The sequence below is a fragment of the Limulus polyphemus genome, unplaced genomic scaffold (genome assembly GCF_000517525.1).
Source record: "Limulus polyphemus unplaced genomic scaffold, Limulus_polyphemus-2.1.2 Scaffold8901, whole genome shotgun sequence".
NCBI classification, from domain to species: domain Eukaryota; kingdom Metazoa; phylum Arthropoda; class Merostomata; order Xiphosura; family Limulidae; genus Limulus; species Limulus polyphemus.
The window spans coordinates 10,543-18,723 of NW_013674511.1; the positions used below are offsets into that span (position 1 = coordinate 10,543).

Here is an 8,181-nt window from a genome sequence, read left to right on the forward strand (position 1 = left end):
TTATTCTTCCTCTATACAAACTTTTAGTACACAGTAATTTCACAATCAGTACGTTGCTAGTCTCTTTAAACTTAACAACTTTTATAATACACGCTATAAATCACAGCGATTCACAATCTCGATAGCTTCGCTCTCACACGCGATCTCGAAACAGAATCAAAAATTACCTGGAACTCTATTCATTCGTTCCCGCAGGCTATTCCTGCCAGGCTTATATACCCAAAAAGAGGGCGTCTCGAACAAACTCGGGCTTACCCGATAATTCATTATCATTCGAGAAATTCATCACGTGTTACCAGCGTCACGTGACTTCCGCTGTCGTAACAATATGTTAAATTATCAGAGTGGACAGGTCGTTTTCCATACCTTTGTCATTTTGTAGTATAATCGTCGTGAAAGTATTTCTTCGCGGAATACTTATCCATCCGCGCTTTACCAAGTGCCTAGAAGGTGGCCTAAAACTGTATGTTTAGAAAGTTCTACATTCGATAGCGTTTGTAATTTTTACTTCGATATTGGTTATCAATTATTTATTTTCGCGTGTACATAATTGGACGAATAAAACTCCAAAGTAGTTTAAATATACAGTACTAGACACCCACACGGTTACATGTACTCACTTTAGGCCTATGCAATATACATTGATTGTTTGTTTTTGAAAGCTACACGAGGGCTATCTGCGCTAGCCTTCCCTAATTTAGCAGTGTAATACTAGAGGGAAGGCAGCTAGTCATCACCACCCACCGCCAACTCTTGGGCTACTCTTTTTACCAACGAATAGTGGGATTGACCGTCACATTATAACGCCCCCACGGCTGAAAGGGCGAGCATGTTTGGTGTGACGGGGATTCGAACCCGCGACCGTATATACATTGATAGGAAGATGAGAGGTGATATTGAATATTTTTTAATTTTTCAGTAACAACAACTTTTTTTTTGGTATAAAGTTTAGACTTCAAATGTTTCACAAAGGGTTTATCTATCATTTGAACACTGTTGTTACTTTTGACAATTTTGCAAACGTCATCTATTTTGAGCATGAATGCTTGTCACTTGAACATGGACTACAATGAAACAATCTTACGTTGCCAAAAACTGGAACAGATCTGATTACCATTCAGAAGCGCTCCTATATACCAATATAATTACAATATTTTTTATGACTTATTCAAGCCTAAAAGGCATAGGCTACTGTGTTAAAGGCCCAGTTTGAGCTTTATTCAATACAATATTAGATCTTTAAATGCAGATATTATATAGATTAGCTAGGACTACTGAATCCAAAGACCTGTTCAACACTATAATTCATGATATCAGAAAAACATGTAGGTTCAAGAAGTCTCAATATAAAACGATAAAAACTTTATAACCCGAGTGCTTTTGAAAGGTGGGCCTATCTTTTTCCGGGCTAAACTGGGAATGGTGCAACTGAATGAGTGATATATAAAACAAGTTGGTGACGTCATGAAGGTCATTTGGGCTTCCAGGAAGTGTTTTTGTATATTCTACAATGTACTGTTGTGTGTCTCATTTCCGAAGCAACACGGCTGGAAACGAGAGCGTTATGTAAAAAGTTGTTAGAGATGTTTTACTTGACAAGTGATCATGAAAATCTATACTTAGTGTTGTTAAAGTAAAATAAAGGTGACACATGGAGATTGGCTGAAAGAGAAATGTTAAGCAGATCAATTTCTAAGAACAGGCATAAAAAATGATCACAAATAAATAGTAAGTAGTAGAAAGATTAGAGGTAAACATTGAATGTTCACACTACATGAAAAAATAAAATAAACAAATAAATTATTTTTCTGACAAAATTTACCAATGATCGGAAACCACTGATTCCAGAATCTAGGTTTATTCCATTAGGTTGAACAGTATTTAGATTAGCAATCCAATAAGTTTATTTTATATCTATCAGCTTTAGTTTTAAAGTCGGTTTCAATGCCGATTAGAGTAACATCGTTAATAGAATAGCCGGGTTGATTGAAGTGTTGAGTAACAGGGATCTCTTTTTAGGTGTTAATAGATTTATGGTTCTTGAAACGTTCTCTGAAACTCGTTTGTGTATGTCTTACACACTGGTGACTGCATTTTTTACACTGTATAAGGTAAATGGCATCCTGTGTTGCGCAAGCAATTTACTTAGACATTTTTAAAAGTTTCTCTGGTTGTGCTTTTCAGAAAGTTTCTTAGTTTAAAGTGATAGGTTACGACAAGAGGAATTCTATTTGAAAGTTTAGTGTCATTCTGTTTCACGATGTTTTCCCACTGAGTGTTGTTAGCTTTTTCGACCTGTCTGTCAATTTCGGTATCTTTATATCTTCTTTGTAACGTGGTTTGTTTTAGATCCTTGGTATGTTTTCTATAGTCTGTTTCATCTGAGCATATTTTCTTTATTCTAAGAGCTATAGGTAATGTTTCTTTTAGTGTGAGAGGAGTGACGGCTTTTATAGTGAAGGTATTGTGGTCTGTCTGTAGGTTTTTTGTACAAGTTGTTGTGTATAATTCCGTCTTTTAAAAAGACACTGACGTCAAGAAAGTTAATCTGGGTAGGAGAGTAATTAAATGTAAACTTGATTGTTTTGTGAAAGATGTTTGCATGCGAGATAAATTCTTCAAGTGATTCAAAACCGCTGTCCAAATGAAATATGCCATCTATGTAACGTTTCCATGTATGAGGTTTTACAGGGCTTAGTTGTAAAAGTTGGTTTTCAATATGACTCATAAAAAATACTGGCATAATCGGAAGTTATTTTGGTACCCATTGCAGTACCGTTAACCTGAAGTTGTTTTGGTACCCACTGCAGTACCGTTAACCTGAAGTTGTTTTGGTACCCACTGCAGTACCGTTAACCTGAAGTTGTTTTGGTACCCATTGCAGTACCGTTAATGTGAAGATGCTTTGGTACTCATTGCAGTACCGTTAACCTGAAGTTGTTTTGGTACCCATTGCAGTACCATTAACCTAAAGTTATTTTGGTACCCATTGCAGTACCGTTAATCTAAAGTTATTTTGGTACTCATTGCAGTACCGTTAATCTAAAGTTGTTTTGGTACCCATTGCAGTACCGTTAACCTGAAGTTGTTTTGGTACCCATTGCAGTACCGTTAACGTGAAGATAAGGCTGACAAGATCAGTTACTGTTTGGTATTCCGATGGTTTAGAAAGGGTTAAGGCGGACTTTAAGAGTTTCTGGTCCTTCATAATGTAGAATATTAGTGTAAAGGGAAGAAATACACATTGTTTAAAGAAGGCTGTTAGACGATAAGAGTCCGTTGGTATCTTCTTTGATATTAAGAAAGTAAGTGGTATAGGTAATGGAAATACATTCTGTGTGTTGGTCTACAGTCGCCATGTTTGTGTTAGCAATTATGAATCGGCTAGGATTGTTTGGTTTGTGTACTTTCGGTAAGAGATAAAATCTTCCTAGAAAAACTTGTGCGTGTATCAAATACTGGAAGTTTTCTTTGTTAATGTTATTGTTTTGGTAGAGTTCACTATAATTATCATTCTAACTTGTGATACCAAGTGTTTGTTTGCTTGTCGTATTTCGCACAAAGCCATCCATATTCTGAAAGTAACTAGTCAACCTCACCCTCCTCCAGCTCTTTACCAACGAATAGTGGGATTAGACGTCACATTACATGATCGGTGACGAGATTCGAACCCACGATCCACATATTTCGGGTCGAGTGCCCTAACCACGCGCACACACAAAAAAAAGAGTTATGTAAGGGCTAAAATTATTGAACCATTTTTTAACCTTAAAATTGATATTAAAGTCAACCTTTAAAGATAAAAGTTAAAACTGAAGTTTGTTTTAAAGCAAAGTTGCATTGAGTTAGCTGCTGTGTCCAATGCGGGGAATTGTGCCCCGGATTTAAGCATTGTAAGTTGGTAAACTTACCACTGACCTATTGGGAGATGTTGGCTTGAGGACAAGCTTGAAAGAGAGAGAAAAAAGTGAGATATGCATGCTTGTTTTCTAACTGCTTTAGTGATATAGGAATGTTTAAAATTTGTTAGTTATTGAATTTACATACAACATGAGAATACCTCGTTATAGATGCTTCATTTCTTTGTTCTCTACAGTAGGTGATGTCTCTTTTGCCTGAGAATATTACAGTAATATATAACATCAATGTTAAAAGGATTGGCACTGTAATATCCTTGCTTGCGGATTATGACGTTGACTAACTTTAATAGCCAACCAATGGTGTGAGGGAACAAATGTCACGAGGTAAAACTGTTGACTAGACAAAGAAAGCGAGTTTACCTGTTGAATTAATGTGAACTTTATTTACCTGTTAAGAGTTTAGTTTTAAGGAAAGGAAGCTGAACGTAGAAAGGATTGTTATTTTGTCTGCATAGGTAAACACATTGCAATTTATTTAATGTAATAAACATTATGTTAATTTATTCAAATTTGTCCATTTTAATGGTACAGGAATCTAGTCCAGTTGTCTATTACAGAACACTCCCATTATTTCTTGATTGAATATGCTGTCATTTGTGGGTTAGCCAATCTTATACCTGTCGAGAAACCAGTTTTACCTGAAAGTAACACACTATCAGTATTAAATTTGGCAGTCTTCTCTCAAGAACATCTGTCAATATCAATCTGGAGGTTCACAAAAAGATTTAAATTAAAAGTTTGATTAAAACTTTAAAAACATTTGTGGAACTGATGAAAAACATAAGTTTATTTCCAGAACTACTTAATGTTAATAAAGAAAGGGGAAATTTTTGTTTTCAAGTATGTAGTATATATATTATCATTCTCCTGTTAAATATTTGACAAAGTTCATGAAAGTTATGGTATACAATGAATATATTACTTTTGAATTTGATAACAATATTTATTGTACTGCCTACAATCTTCAGTTTTCACAGATTTATACTTATTGACCAAATAATTGGCTTTTGTACAAATATCTAGTTGATTCTGAAAAATATAATAGTACAGGGTATTTCAAAAGCCATGTTTAAAACTCTTCTTAATTAGGTCAAAAAAAGCAATTTCATTCCACGTTTAATGATTGGATTTTTGAACACTTAGGTGGAATGAGTACAGGATTTAATCTAGTCCTTGATCTTCCTAGTTTATTCCTTTGTTTCTCCGGAATATATTTTTTTTTAATTCTGTCTTGAATGAATTTTTTGTGCCTTTTGAAAATACAAAATCTGTTGACAAATTTCTGAATAATAAACATCCAAACATCAGATTTACATACAATTTGTGATAAAACTTTTTCTATTATAGAAATTAACATTTCTCAACAGCCCTGAAGAGTTGAGTAAAGCATGTTACAGTTTCACTTTTTTTACACGCTTGTATTTCACATTCTGTTAGCCTAAATCCTTCAATAGTTATTATAATTTCTATGTACAGAACTTTCAAAATCTCACATAAAAGAAAACCAACTGCTCAGATGAAAGAGTTACTACTACTGACTATTAAAGCTCAATCAGATAAGCTCACCATTACTCCAAATGCTCAGTATGACATTCTCAAGAAGAATGGTGCTTTCATTTTTTTTTCTATTTGGGTAATGTTTCATAATCAAGTAAGGTTTGTTAGAAAAGCTAACAGTTTAGTTTTCAGAACAGACTAAATAACTTGAATATCTCTCTAGTACTGTATAAATTCAAGCAGCTTCACCAAAAAAAGGCCCTGCAATCATATAAGCAATCATGAGGTATGAGAAACACTAAACCCAGAAATTCGCTAGCTATTGTTTCTAAAGTGTCACGTCATTCCTTGTTCACAGTTAGTGCATCATTCTACATCTTCAGGAGGAGTTTTAATCTTGAATCTTTGAAACCATTGTCCAAAAAAATTTTTAAAACTAGTCATAAGTCAAAAAGATGAATCACTAAACTATTGTCTCCTGGTGAAGCCTGTACAGTTAGAAACTAAATGAGGTGATTAAAAATCCATGCCATCACAGCATGCTTAAAAAACAACAACATTTATCTATGGAATAAAATCTCCCACTACAAAGAAACAATAAAATAAAACAGTCCATTTAAATTTTTAAAAAAAGATGAACTTTTTGAGATCTAAACTAGTCTGAAGTGTAACAGTTCCACTATTCATGTGGCACAACTCCACAAACAGTCCAGGAATGTATGTGCGACAACAGCACGGAAGGCACAGAAAACTGTCTCACTGTGATGTTTCAACCAGTATAGATCTTGCACTGTTAGAGTACTTTCAACTAATGTGTTTCAAAACTTCTAAGATGATAAAAAGATCACATCTCAAGAAAAGTGAGCACGTCCAGAATTGACAAAAACCTTAAAAAATCTTACTCAAATATCAAGCAACAAGAGCAATAATAATCTTGATAAATATAAGAACAAAGTAAAACAACAATAACATCATATTTGGACAACAAGGGACCATTAGTACTTAAAGCCTGTCCATGCACACCCTGTCCAAAGAAAAAAAAGAAAGGTATAAATTAAACCCACTCATATTTTTCAGAAAATCACTGATTCTGATCTTAAACTCTTGTAAGATGCTAATCTTCACTAGTACTGATGTCCATTCATTCCGTAAGACTCTTAACAGGAACGTAGCTTGTCTTTTACAAATCTTAAACTTGTGTTCTGTCATCATATTATCTTCAGAATATAACACAAAAAAATAGTGATTTCATTCTTAAACTCTTGTAAGATGCTAATCTTCACTAGTACTGATGTCCATTCATTCCGTAAGACTCTTAACAGGAACGTAGCTTGTCTTTTACAAATCTTAAACTTGTGTCCTTTCATCATATTATCTTCAGAATATAACACAAAAAAATAGTGATTCCATTCTTAAACTCTTGTAAGATGCTAATCTTCGCTAGTGCTGATGTCCATTCATCCCGTAAGACTCTTAACAGGAACGTAGCTTGTCTTTTACAAATCTTAAACTTGTGTTCTTTCATCATATTATCTTCAGAATATAACACAAAAAAATAGTGATTTCATTCTTAAACTCTTGTAAGATGCTAATCTTCACTAGTACTGATGTCCATTCATTCCGTAAGACTCTTAACAGGAACGTAGCCCGTCTTTTACAAATCTTAAACTTCCTTCCTTCCTATATCCTTCAGAGTACAGCACAAAGAAATCCTATCAATTCCCTGAATAATCTTGTAAATCTCCACAAGACATCCCCTTACCCTTATTTTCTAAAGCGATCCTGACATATCCCCATAAGATAATCCTTTCATCCCACAAATATTTATTTGAACCTTTTTCAATAAGTCAGTATCCTTTCTTAGATAAGGAAACCAGATCTGTGCACAGTATTCTAAGTAAGGCCTATTCAGTGATTTGTAAAGACATAATTTCCTCTTTTGACCTGTAATCAGCATATTTATAAATATACCCTAAAATTCTATTAGCTTTACAGAGCAAAGTTTGAATGGCTTGAGTGATTTATCCATCGCTATGACAAAATTATTTCATTCAATCCTGCTTTTGAGTGGTTCTCATCAGTACAAAACACGTGATCCAAGTTATAACCCAAATGCAGCACTTAAAATTTCTATAATTAAAGGTCATCTGTCAAATATCTGATCAACTTACTAAATAATCCAAGAAGTTATTCTGTAGTCCCTCAACATCATTAATATAGCTAGAAACAACCAAGAGTTTAATGGCATTAGCAAACTTTACTAATTATTCCCCTATCAATATCATTAATGTAAGCAAGAAAAAAACAAAGGCCCAAGCACTGATACCTGAGATGGTGTACACCACTAATAACAAAGGTCCAGTTTGACCGGACTCCATTAATAACAACCTTTGGCTTTTTCTCTCACCCACTAATCCAATTACCTATTCTTTTCCCCCACCCAACTAATATGATTTTCTTGGATAATCTTCATTGTGGCACTTATTCTAAAGCTTTTTTTGAAAATCTAACTACATCAAGTCCTCGTGTTATGATCCAGAATTTCTCATTAGTGAATCCGCATTGGAAAAAGTTTCACAGCACAAAAATGAGGCTAGTAGGTAAGTCACTGGAGCAGGTAGAAAGTGCTTCATTAATGTTAATGGCTTCTATCGGCTTGAACGCTATCATGGGGAGCCACCCCCCCCCCCCCACAAAAGAGCTAGGAAATAACTATTTCACATACACATAAAAAGTCCAAGCAAACAGGTAATAACCTGAAAAC

At 34.4% G+C, this 8,181-nt stretch overlaps 1 long non-coding RNA gene across 1 annotated transcript in view; it reads right to left on the minus strand.

The window, feature by feature from the left end:
• Positions 1 to 5,229: 5,229 nt before the first annotated feature.
• The window catches only part of LOC111083290, an 8,793-nt gene continuing 5,841 nt past the window's right edge, over positions 5,230 to 8,181 (minus strand). Inside the window, exon 3 of the long non-coding RNA XR_002608926.1 lies at positions 5,230 to 8,173. This is a non-coding gene — a long non-coding RNA (uncharacterized LOC111083290). The remainder of the gene's footprint in view (positions 8,174 to 8,181) is intronic.